The sequence below is a fragment of the Castanea sativa genome, chromosome 3 (genome assembly GCF_040712315.1).
Source record: "Castanea sativa cultivar Marrone di Chiusa Pesio chromosome 3, ASM4071231v1".
NCBI lineage: Eukaryota > Viridiplantae > Streptophyta > Magnoliopsida > Fagales > Fagaceae > Castanea > Castanea sativa.
Genome location: NC_134015.1, coordinates 13,287,864 through 13,301,489, shown reverse-complemented (window position 1 = coordinate 13,301,489; position 13,626 = coordinate 13,287,864).

Sequence of the window (13,626 nt, the reverse complement as noted above, 5' to 3'; positions counted from 1 at the left end):
GGACAACCACACCAGAAAAAGAAGAAGTGACAGTCTTTCCAACAGCTATGATCCAGCCAGTTTCTTATGAAGGTCTTGATGGTCTTCAGATCAAAGCATTTCAAGAAAATGGAAAACCTGTCTATGAAGGCAAATCACCCACAGGCCATATATGGTGGGATGTTTGTGATTGTGAAGAATGCAGAGAAGAAGAAATATTTGAAGAAGATAAGAAAAGAAGAAAGAAGAAGTCTTCCCAGCAAATTCTCAAAGAAAGATATGAAGCAGGAGACCCAGAAGTCGACCTCCTTGGAGAACCCTCAGGAAGGTTTGATTACTATGTCCTTTACCCCAGATCCAGAAAACAAAAAATTCCATCCCTTTCCCCCTGCAAAGAAAGTCATGATCAAAACCAACAAAACCAGAAACCACCCTTAATCCCATATTACCAGAAAGTCCTTCCCCAAATACAAAAGTGTCAACCTAAGTCTCCCAGTCAAACCCACACACAAAAGATCTTACCCTGTTACATGTTTGACCATGCATCACCCTCATACTCACACCATTTTCCTCCCTTAGAAAGTTTTGACCACCCACAAGCCAATGTAAAACATGTTTGGAAGATAAAAAACCCTGTTGGAACCAATCCAGATGGAAGTAAAAAACAGGTCTCATCAGCTGAAGCAGCCCTCAATTGGCAGGCAGAAAATGCTGTAGCACAGAATCAAGTCCTTTCAAAAATTCTTGACAACCAACAAAAGTTGACTGAAGCGGTATCCAATACCTTTTCATCCTCAAATTCCCTCATTGAAGATTTGAAGAAGAAGATAAAGTCAATTGAACAAGAATTGGAGACGATTGTTTCTACAGTAAAGGATTTGTCTGTATCCTTTCCCCTCATCGGGCAAAAAGAAAAGGAAAAAAAACAGTTGTTGATGCAACTCCAGTCTTTGGAGAACTCACAGAAAGCAGCTACTCAAGCTCTTCCAATGCAAGTTTATATGTCATACCAACCTCGTCAATCACTATATAAAGATCTGTCCATACCAGTACTCTCACCATTTTCCCCAGTTTCCCCATACCAAAACCTCCAACCATTAAACATGACACATCCAGCTCAAAATCCTTTTAAACCATGTGGAATTTTTTCCAGCACAACAAACCCAATACCACCACCTCAATCAGAATCTCAACCCAGACCAGAACCTCCAGCCAAACCACAAAATCAACCTCCTCCCATCAAAAAAGACAAAGAACCATTATACCAACCACCAGATCCAACCATTGGTGCTTCCTCCAGACCCCCAGATATGAATCTGTTAGCCATAAACACTGACCCTCCAAACCCGATATCATCATTCCTCAGAACTTTAACTCTTCAAGAACCAACAGAACCTTTTGTCCTCCCAGTCATTGATGAAGCAGATCTAGACTTGTCTGATCTTGACTTAGATGAAGTCTTCATGACTGAGCCAAAAGTAGAAGAAGAAGATGATGTCCTTCGTCCTAAACAACCTCCACCTCCACCACCAATATTCCCTACACCACCTGTCATCCCTGATCACCACACAAGATTAACCTACTCATCAACCACAGATTCAAAACACCTGTTCACCCTTGATAACAATCCTCCTTCAAAATGGCATGAAGAGATTTTCAACATGTACTCATGGTGTACAGCTGAACTTCAAGCCCCAAATAATACAGTTGCACAGATAATTGCTAAATTTGTAGCAAGACTCACAGGTAGACTGAGACAATGGTGGATAAATCTTGGAGAATACAGGCAAAGACAAGCAGCCCAGAGTAACACACTCGAGGATTTTTTCACGATCCTCCATAATGAATTTCTTGGTTCATTAGCCCATTATACTGAAGTAGCCAGAGATGAGTTCTTATTGATGAAATGCTGTTCTTTTGAAAGAAAAGATTTGGAGAAACATTTTGACAGAATGTCAAGCAGATATTATGCCTTTAATGGCATGGATGATGTCAATTCCAAGCACACTTTCTTGAATTCTTTTCCAGAACCACTTGGTGATGAAACTCTTCGCATGATGAATTTTCAAAAAATCACCTTGCAGCAAGCCTCTCTTGGAGAAATCTATCAACATGTCCTTATTGCTTTGGAAAAACTATGCAATCAAAGAAAGTTTCTTTCGGAGATTGACAAGATCCATAGCAAGCTCAAAGACAATTGCAAAAGAAAAGATTTGCAGATTAAGTGTTATGATAAGAATTGTTCTTGTCCAACCAAGAGAAGAGATCATTACAAAAAGTATTCTTGGAAGAAGAAGCATTCTCATCCAAAGAAGAAGTTTTTCAGAAAAAAGAAATGGAAGTTTCTCAGAAAAAAGCAGTTCAAAGGAAAAAATTCAAAAGTCTGTTTTGTATGCAGAAAGCCCCGGTCATTTTGCAAAAAATTGTCCAAAGAAAGCCAAAGCAGCAAAGCTTTTGGAGCAAGCCCAGATTCATGCAGATGATACCCCATTTTCAGATGTGGAATCACTCTTTTCACTTGATGATGATTATTCTCCCCAAGCCCTGGCAGCCATAGCCTATTCATCCTCAGAAGAAGAACCAGATTCAAATATTACAGATGATTCAGATCCAGAAATCCAAACCATATACACATCTCAGCCTCTTATAGCCCCAATAATTGGCCCCACACCAATAGCCCAAGTTCACATCCTCCTTGATACCTATTCCAGACCCATCCCAGTGATAGCCCTGTTTGACACAGGAGCAGCAGCAACAATTCTTCATCCTAAGATTCTACCAGAAAATCTTTGGATGTCCCATCATCAGATGTTCCGAGCAGCCAATAGAGAAACATTCTTGATCACCCAGAAAAGTAAACCCATTCACATTAGAATATTCCCAACCCTTACCATTAAACACCAAGTCCTCGGATCCCCTCTCACAGGCAGAGACCTCCTTATAGGATTTGACCTCCTCCACCAGATACCTAGCCTCAGATGGTCTTCAAAAGGCCTCTTGCATAAACAACACCTTCTCACATGGACCCAGGTACCACATTTGTTTTCACTAAACCCCTTTGATTCCTTGAAAGCCCAGATTATCAATGAATGCTGTGCAGCCACCCATTCAGAATTCCTTCTCAAAAACCCAAACCCACTATGGAAAAACCCAGCTTTTTTCATAACCCTCCCATTCAAAAAGAATGAGGATGTTAACCCTACAAAAGCTAGTCATAGAGGTATGAATCCAGAACACTTATCCCTAGCTAAGCAGGAGTTAGCCACCCTTCTCTCAGAAAACCTCATTGAACCCACAACTTCTCCATGGGCATGTGAAGCTTTCTATGTTAACAAGCATGCAGAACAAGTTCGAGGAAAGCTTAGATTGGTAATCAACTACCAAGATCTTAATCATTTCCTTGTTGATGACAAGTTTCCACTGCCAAACAAAAGTGCTCTTTTTCAGCATCTTTCCAATGCCAAAGTATTTTCAAAGTTTTACCTTAAAGCAGGATTTTGGCAACTTGGAATCCATCCGGAAGAAAGATACAAGACAGCTTTTTGCATTCCGGACCACCATTATCAATGGACGGTAATGCCTTTTGGTCTAAAAAATGCTCCATCCCAGTTCCAAAAAGCAATGGTAACTCTTTTTCAACCACTGTTGTCAAATGCATTGATCTATGCAGATGATATCCTCCTATTCTCAAAAGATGCAGAATCCCATGAAAAATTGCTTACTGAATTCTACAATTTAGTAAAAGCTCAAGGGATAATGCTTTCAGAAAAGAAAATGGTCATAGGAGTATCCTCTATTGATTTCCTTGGAGTAAACATTTCAGATGGAAAGTATACTCTGCAGCCTCACATAGCAGTCTCTCTCAGTGAATTTCCAGATATACTCACAGGCACCAGGCAGATCCAGCAATTTCTTGGAATTGTTAATTACATGTCAGATTTTATTCCAAAAATTTCCAGACACAGAGATTGTTTGTCCAAGTTGTTGAAAAAATCTCCTCCAGTATGGAATTCAGCTCATACGGAAGCAGTTCAACAGTTGAAGAAATTAGCAGAAAAGCTTCCCCCTTTGCAGATTCCAGGCGCAGGAAAAAGGATTTTACAGACAGATGCAAGTGATGAGTATTGGGCAGCAGCTCTCTTTGAAGAAACTAATGGAAAAAGAAGCATTTGTGGATACAAAAGCGGTGCATTCAAGCCTTCAGAACTCCATTATCATTCCACTTTCAAAGAAATTCTGGCAGTCAAACATGGTATTGAAAAGTTTCAGTTTCACCTTCTTGGTCACACTTTCCTTGTAGAAATGGATATGTCTTCCTTCCCAAAAATGCTCCAGTTCAAAAGAAAAATGCTCCCCCATCCCCAGTTACTTAGATGGTCAAATTGGTTTTCACAATGGTCCTTCTAAGTCAAGCACATCAAAGGTACAGATAACCTTATCACTAACTACCTTTCTAGAAAGCCTCCAGTCCTCCATACCACAATAATTCCTCCACCCTTATGTGTATACCCAATAACCGACCCATCCTCATCCTCAGGCCCATCTTCAGTTTCACCTTCTTGGTCACACTTTCCTTGTATGCCCAGTCCGTTTGATTTTGATGATCCCTATTACCATAATCCTGATCCAGATGCAGACATTGATGAAGAATGGTTTCAAGGAAGAGATGATTAGAAGAAATTATGTACAAAAAGGATATATATATATATATATATATATATATATATATATATATATATATATATATATAAAATGAAAAATGATGAATGAAAATTGTGGGACCCACTTTGGACCCACTTTTGTCTTGGCCTCCTTTTCCACCTTGCCGTCACCCTCCTTTCCAGCATGCATGAATTATAACTAGTCCTTTATTTCAGTTCCGGGATTTCCGATGTCAGAAGAAGATTTTGCAGAAGAAATGGAAAGGATGAAATGTGGATAAAGACGAGACAACTACAAGACGAACATAGGAGGGTGTAAGAAGATCATGGAAGCTTATTAATGGCATATATTGCTAAAATACTATAGAAAATAACTGCAGAATATGGGATAGAACACAGAACAAGATACAACAAACTGATAGATATTATTATAATTCAAGCCCTCTGGCAACACTATAAAGTTGAATGGCTGACAACATCATAAAGTTGATAATAAAAAGACAAAAAAGACCCCACTTTTTCTTTAGCTAACAAATGAAGTTATGAGCAACAAAGTAATTTTAACCAAATATGTCAACAGAAAATTATAGAGGAAAAGACCAAAAAGGGCTCCAAGATCCAACTTTTTTTTTGGCTCACGTATATCTTTAAGAGCAACAATCTAATTTTACTAGTCGATTCTCAAAAAAAAAAAAAAAAAATTTACTAGTCTATTGAGCCTCTACCGTTTTAATTTTTTTAGTGTCTTTGCCAAACACAAGCAGCTTAATTCTTCTTTTTTTGATATAGAGTATAGATATGTGAGATAAAGACTTTTTGGCCTTTTGGCTTAGAAAATAAGAGAATACAAGAAAAAAGATACTAGAAAGTAAGGTTCAGGAATAAATATAATTTTACTGTGCAAGAGATGGACTACGGAGTGTTGGGGAGGGGGGGGGGGGGGGGAGAGTCATGGATTTCGAAGAATATGAATATAATTTATTTTTATAAAATGTTTAAAAATATAGTACTATTTTATAAGAAAGTTTATTTTTCGAAAAAGTTTCAAAGGCGTCCAATTTCTTTTTTAAATAAATACAAAGTATCAATATGTACCAAATAAAAACTGCAATGACTTGTATTTGTTCCTGGCCACTTCAATTTATTTTAATAAATATTTCAAAAAGGTGCATTCTTATAGCAGAAAAGGCCAATTAACCATAATTTTTCTGTTATCCATTATCTAAGAAAAACTACAATGCCTAAGTCTTAATTAGATATAATACTTTAAGATTATATAAATATTAATGAGAAATTTTCATATAATATTGAGAATTTCGAAGATTTAATGTTTATAGTAAAAGGTCATTCTTAAGATAATTTCTTCTTCCTTAAAAGTTTGACACTCTTAAATATTTACTTAACAGATCTAGGAACACATCATTTACATGAAAGGTGCCAAAAAATATAGCAACAACTCAAAAAACTATTTTATCTCTTTTAACAACTCACTTTACAATACACCCAATACTAAATATTCTATTCTTTTACCACTTCATTTAAATATTATTTATTTTACAACTCAAGTCTCTCTCTCATTTAAATAATATTGTATGTGTTAAAAAAAATTGACTTTGGCACCTGTGATATAGTGTGGGGGTTTTAGTTTTTTGCTGCTCAGCTTGAAGTTTTTAGTCGGTCAAATCCCCAGCAAAAAATGTTCAAGAAGTTTTCTTTTTCCCTGGTTTTTAATTTTTTTTTTAACTTTCTAAAATATAATTTATTTTATTTTAAAACCACTTTTCTTGATTTTTGGGTTACAAAATTATCAATTAATTTTTTTTAATTTAGATTTTATTAAGATCTATTTTTTTTCTATTAATTATAGTAATGGACTTAATATTCATTTGGCATAATTGAACTTAAGTAGGATTTTCTGAATTTGAATTTCGAAAAAAATATATTTATGTAAAATAATTGTAACAAGTATAAAATGTTTTTTTTTTTTTTGTAAGTGATGCATGCATTTGGAATATTAAAACTCTTTTTTATATAGTAAGAATTTTTATATTACACGTTTGAACATTGTTAATGACTTTTTTTAACATTATTTTACGCAAGCAAAAAATAATAGGGTTTGGGTTCAAATTTCTTTAAAACCCAAAAAGGGTCAAATTGTATACAACTACACGGATTAGGTTTTCTTGTCAAGCATCCACATATTTTTGGATCGGGTTCATGGCCATAAATCTCTTTAGCATCAGGGAACAGGTCCATAATCAACATCGTTTTCAAAAGCCTCTATTATTTCTCAACTTCACTAATTGGGCATAATAGTCTTTATTTTCTATACAGCATAAGTTGGATTCGTGGCCTATTACTATTTCTCACCTAATGAAATTGACCCAAAGCTTTAATCTTTGGTACTTCACCGAATGGGTTCAAGGTCAAATTTTGAGCACTTTACAAAATGGCTTCAAAGTTCGAATCTTGCTACTTCATGTGATGGGTCCAAAGTCCAAATCTGCTACTTCATAACTTTCACTCATGGCTTGTATTTCTCTTACCATATAGTTTGGGCTTGAAGTCAATGTCTTTTTTTTTTTTAATTAAAAAAAGATGAAATCAAGGCTAAGGGCCCACTTCATCCTTTTCATGGCTACATGGTGGACTCCCCAATAAGAGCCCATGCTTACACAAAATGGGCAAGTTAAAATCAATTGGGCTATTTAAATTGTGAAGCCCATGCAAATCTCTTGAATGACCCAAGCATAGGATCCATTTAAATAAAAAGGAGGTCCAACCATTCATGCCTAAGAAGTAAGCAAAATAGGAAGCAAGAGGAGAAAATCCATCCGTTTGACGGTTTGAGCATGTGTGGGAATAACAAGAGGAACCAACTTAGTTCATCTATCAGCACATTTTGGAGGAAAAGTACATAGCCCATTTACGCAGTTTCAGGGCCAAGCATGAAGAAGCTATGGCAAAAGCTTCACAAAAGCTCAAGACATCTACAACTTTCTGCTTACAAGTACGTGACTCATCAAAGTGAAAAATCATTACAAGACTTCATCTAATGATCAAAGCTCATCAGTTTTATTGGGGGAAACTAGGGAGTATGCTGTGGTTTGGAGGGTCAAGACTTATGTTCAATAAAGCCTCAACGTTTTTGACAAATCAACTTGAAGCATGGCATGCGTTCTTCAACTTGAACGTTGGCAAGCAGTGTTTGACCAGTATACCCTTACTTTGATAGCCCTTAGAATGATGAGACTATGCATTATTCTTTTCCCAAAACTTAATTAGAAATTTAATGCCCACAAAATGACTAGTCATTCACGAGTCCAGAAGTCTAGGTTCCTTACAATTCTTGTAGCAACTAGCAAAAGGATTAGGAGAGAGGTCAAGACTCTTTGCCCAATGTTTAGACCCCTCAGACCTCACCCATTCTGTTTATTCTCATCTTCCTCTTTCAAGAACTAAATATAACTATAAAAGGTCCGGTTATGGCACACATTAAGTCTTTTATTTTTTAAAACATTTTCTCGAAGATTGAAAAAGCTGTCAATACTTTTTCAATTCTCGAGAAAATATTTCTAAAAATGATTAATTATTGTGTGTCTTTAGAATACGCGTTAACAAAATCTAATTATAAAAAAGGAGTATCTGTTGGGCGTGTGGCACATGGGATTCCAGCTCGCACTTGATAGAATAGCTCATTTAATGAGCTTGTCTCTAAAGTGTTCATGCCAATCATGTCTTTTAATTTCAGCATTTAACAAATATTACATGTATTTTTACACACTTTTTTATCCGCACGTATTTTTAAAAATACAAATAACGTTACTAGAATAATATTACCAAATAGCCCTAAGAGTTTGTTACACGGAAGAAGAAAAATTGGTTGAAGAAACCACAAGGACATTCGATCGTGCGAAGAGAATAATTGAATTCATCCTTTTTTTGTCTAATATTGTGCACAAAGTCAGGGCCTGTGTGCTTGTATTTATCGTGATTTGATGTGAGTGTGGAAGGAAGAAAAGAAGGAAAAGACAAAGAAATAAAAGAATTCGGCCATTTGGTGGACAATGCAGTTTTGAAGAATTGTGTGAGTGAAAGCAAGTAGAAGAGAAAAGAAAATTGTGAGAGATATAGATTGGAAGAGAAAATTATGAGAGATATACAGTGAGGAAGAAAATAATGAGTGAAATGAAAAAAAAAAAGCTTTTCTTTACTCAATCTGTATCTCTAAGTGTTGTAATTTCTATTTAATATAATGAAATTATTCAGAGTTTTTCTCGTGATTTTTCCCTTCAAAGAGAAAGAATTTTTCACATAAATCTTTATGTTCTTGTGTCGTGTTTTCGTTGTACTTGCTGAAATTTATTCTCAACACGGTTAGCCTAAAATCATATAAACATAACACAACACCTTATATCACAGCAAGAACAATCTGTCTAGCAGCCACAACCTCTAACCATCATGCTTTCTCATAATTATCTCCATAACACCAAGGTTTTCAGACCCAAGCCAGATCGGGAGGTCGGACCGTGAAAATTGAGAACCGGATGCAAATCCGGTTTTTTAAGCATGAAGAACCGGGCATATGTGGCAATTCTGTGAACCCCTAAAACCGGGATTGAACCCCTAAGGTCCAACCACTTAGCAATTTTTTTTAATAAAAACAACTTAACACAATTTTATTCTACTTAATTAAATTATCCATCTCTTACAAGGAATAAAACAAAATTATAATTAAAATCCTTCAAAGATATTCAACTTTATTTCAAAAATTAATCATAAATTTTAATGTTTTAATGGTTATTATTTTATTTTATTAACTTTCTTATTTAATTATTAAATATATGCTTGAACATTAAATTCCTTCACATATATAGATATATTAGTCAATTTCGCTAGTTTTTTGAATTTAATATCTATATTTAGGCTTTAATTAATTATTAAATTAATTATGACGTCATCCCGATTTGACCCTGGTTCGACCTTAAAAACCTTGAACCTTTTCCTTTTATGGTTCAATAAACGGTTCGGGTCTGAAAACCTTGCATAACACTCTAAAGAAATTCAATACTCTTCCAAGAAAGTTTAACATTATACCAATGACACTAAAAATTAAAAAGCATTACCATGGGCCGGGAAAGTCATCCAATGTACATAGATAAATGGAAAGTTTGACGAAGCTTCTTCAACACATGGCTACACGTACACTTCCTCCCTTCATCACACACCCCCCTTTTAATTAATCCAAAGACATTATATGGGAACTTTTATCTTGGTTTACAATCTTATTATCACTGGAATCAATATATATATTTTTGTTATTGTCGAGCTCACATCATTTATTAACCTTCTAGTATTGGATTCTTACATGTATAATGGCTGAAAATATATTGTTTCAGTGCTAACTTATGGCAGGATGTATTTATCACATTTCATCTTACTGCTAGACATATAATAACTTGTCTAATTATCTATTAAAAAATAATAATAACTTGTCTAATTCTACTGCAAAATGCTCACTAGACACTCATTATTAGAATATTTTTCTTTAGGCTAAGATGCAAAACTAACCCTATAAGTTATTTAAAATTTTATTAGAGTCCTCTAACTTTGCTTTTGTTCATTTTAATTCTCTAATTTTCAAGTTATTCAATTAAGGCTTTTTCATAAACTTTTCTTATTTGTTGTGGTTAATTTTTCAATTTTTAATTTTTTTTTTCAAAGTTCGTGAATTAAAAATTTCAATTAATTATTGAAAAATATTTCCTAGATTTTTTTTTGAAATTTTTTTAACAAAAGTTGACGGAAAGATCTTAATTGAATAAATATGAAACTTAAAGGACTATAATGAATAAAAATAGAGTTAGAAGACTGAAATGAAATTTAAGGAAACTTAAAGCGTCAGTTTTATATTTTAACATTTTCTTTATTGGCTTTATGTTGTGTTATTTCATTATTTTCTAACAATTTTTTATAAAAATATTTTGAGATTTGTGAGATTTTCATTTGAATTTTTACAATATTTTTTAAATTGCTAGCAACAAAAATATTCTATTTGAAGGCCAATTAATCTCTCTCTCTCTCAAGTTTTTTTTATTTATTTTTTGTTTATTGATATTTTCTAGAATAAACACTATCTTCAATAAAAAATTTATAATACGACAAGAATAAAATAAAATTTAAAGAATAAAACAATATAATCTAATTTATTAAAGGTATTATTACAAATTCACTTAATAATATAATTAACTGTATGAGAGACTGTTTTATAAAAATTTAAACATTAAGTCGTAAAGAGAAATTGCTTCTCAATGATAATTAGTTGTACTCAATTTGCTGTGGTTTTTTTTTTGTTTTGGTGTGAAATAGTTTATGTTTCCAATCGGTTTGGTTTTATATTGGCTTAAGGAATCTTTTTGGAGGTGGTGAAAAGAGTGCACAAAGCCATAGTTGATCTGCTGGATAATTCAAACTATTCTAATCATGCTGTTTCTCCCCTACTGGATGACTGCAGGTCCCTTATCTCCCAACTTCCCCAGGTCAAGATCAAACACTGCTATCGGGAGACAAATAGATGTGCCGCGTTAGATAGGATGGGAGTGACTCAAGCTAATGGCTCGTACCTAACTAGGCTTTGTCCTGAGACTATGTTGGTGCTCTAGTTTTGTTTTTGTTTATATATATATATCCCGTTTATTACCAAAACAAGAACAGAGTGCACAGTCAACCTTTTATTTTTATACCAAAAGTCATCTCTCTCTAACACACACACATATACCACTTTTATTTTACACCAATCATAATAAGTTCAAAATCGGTTCAAGAGTATTCTAAAAGGATTTAACATGAGAGTAAGTTTAGTATCACACCAATTTTCATAACTTTGTTATGTAGCGACTTGTGAGTGGTGGAGTCATAGATTCACATAACTCACCATTTACACCTTGCCACATAGTAAAGCTGTGTGAAAATTGGTATGAAGCTAGACTTACTCTTAACATGAGCAGCAGCGCTGACTGCAGGATAAGTACTCCACTGCATGGTTGCTGGGTGATGACTGATGAGGTTGTTGGATTGATTAAGGTTAGGTGGCCTCTAAGGTGAGGGATTCTGGTGATTGGTCTATATGTTAATCTAACTTAGATTAGGTAAATTTATTTTTCTTTTGCACCTACTATTGTAATAATAATATAAAAGACTTAGTTTAATTAATTAAAAACGTGCTTTTGAAAAACTGTTCATTTATTTAGCAAAATGTGTAAAGCTCGTGGTTGTATATTAAAAAATATTGGCGGTAATTTACTTATTCAGCACAAAATATATATATATATATATATTTTTTGGCGGTAATTAATTGGAATAACCAATGAAATATATAAAAAATTTGATAGTGGATATCACACGAGTAATGTTACAGTCACAAACTATTTTACAACTTTTTAATAAAATGCTATTGTGGCCAATTATTACTGGTTTTCAACTGGGTCTACCATTAAAATTACACTTTTACTTACTAATAATCACTCATCACATCGGTAATTTGTAAAATAGTTTCCAAGTTTAGCATTTTTCGTATCACAATCCTAACGTAAGACTGATCTCATAGAATAATAAATTATAAAATCATTTGTTTAAGTTTATACTATAAGCTTGTTTACGTAGAATTTCTTGAAACTTTCGTTTTTTAGGTGCAATTGTATTTTTTTTCCATCTTATTTTACTAAGTCAAATAAGCAAATTAATTTGCTGTCGGTCTCAGTTTAAAACACTATTATTATTTTTATATGTGTTGTAATAAGTATTATTGCTTACTCCAAAAAAAAAAAAATTTGCTGTCGGTCTGTGTCACAATCACAAACATACATTTGAAATAATGATATCTTTTGCTAATTAATTTATTAAATAAAGTCTTATCAATTTTTTTTTTTTGATGAATTAAAAAAAATTTAAGTAAAGGAGAAAAGTACAAAAAGCAAGATCTTAAAAAAATCCTCAAATCTTATCAAGGGGGTAATAATACTATATAATGGTCTAACAAAATATTTGATTTATGTCGACTTTGTCTCTTTTTCGTTCCAACGTTCAAATCAGGGACCCCCTCAAAAAAAAAAAAAAAAGTTCAAATCAGGGAGTATATTTTTGTTATTTTTCATTTGGCGTATTAGAATCCTCCATTGCTTTATGGTCACACAAATTTTCTCCAAACATTTTGAATATATAAATAGAATTTTGTCATATTATCTATATTAAACAAATGTTAATTCTCAGTGACTTTTTTTTTGTTTGATAATTTAATAGTTTGATTTGAATTCTGAATGTCTCATTTAAAAGTACTAAATGTGCACATATTAATTTAAATTATTGATAATCTCATAAAACCCAAATCATTTATTTCTTTGTGATACCAAGTCATTTATTTTATAATAATAAATAAGATTTTAATTCCATAATATATATATATATATATATATATATATATATATATATATATATCATTAAGCTTCAAGAGAATGTTAATCATATCATATCATATACTATATAAGTAAAGATAGGCTTAGAAGCTGTGGTTACATCAAGTGGCTTCATCAAATTGCGAAAATTTTTTCTAAGCTGTAATTGCACCAAGTGGCTTTACCAAATCACAATATTATTTTGGATACAAACATTTTTTTTTAGATAGAGATAGTAACTTATTTGTTCTTATATAAGTAAAATAACAATAAATGTTTTAACAAAACATGCAACACGCATATAAATTTCAATTGATAGAGACAACAACTTAAAACTTATTTGTTCTTATCAATGTTTTTAGATAAAGTAACAATAAATGTTTTAACAAAATATGCAATGTACAGCTAAGTTTCAAGTTGATAGGGACAACAATAAGTTGATAGGGACAACAATTTATTTGTTCTGATCAATTTCTTTAATTAGATAAAGTAACAATAAGTATTTTAACAAAACATGGAACATGCATCTAAGTTTC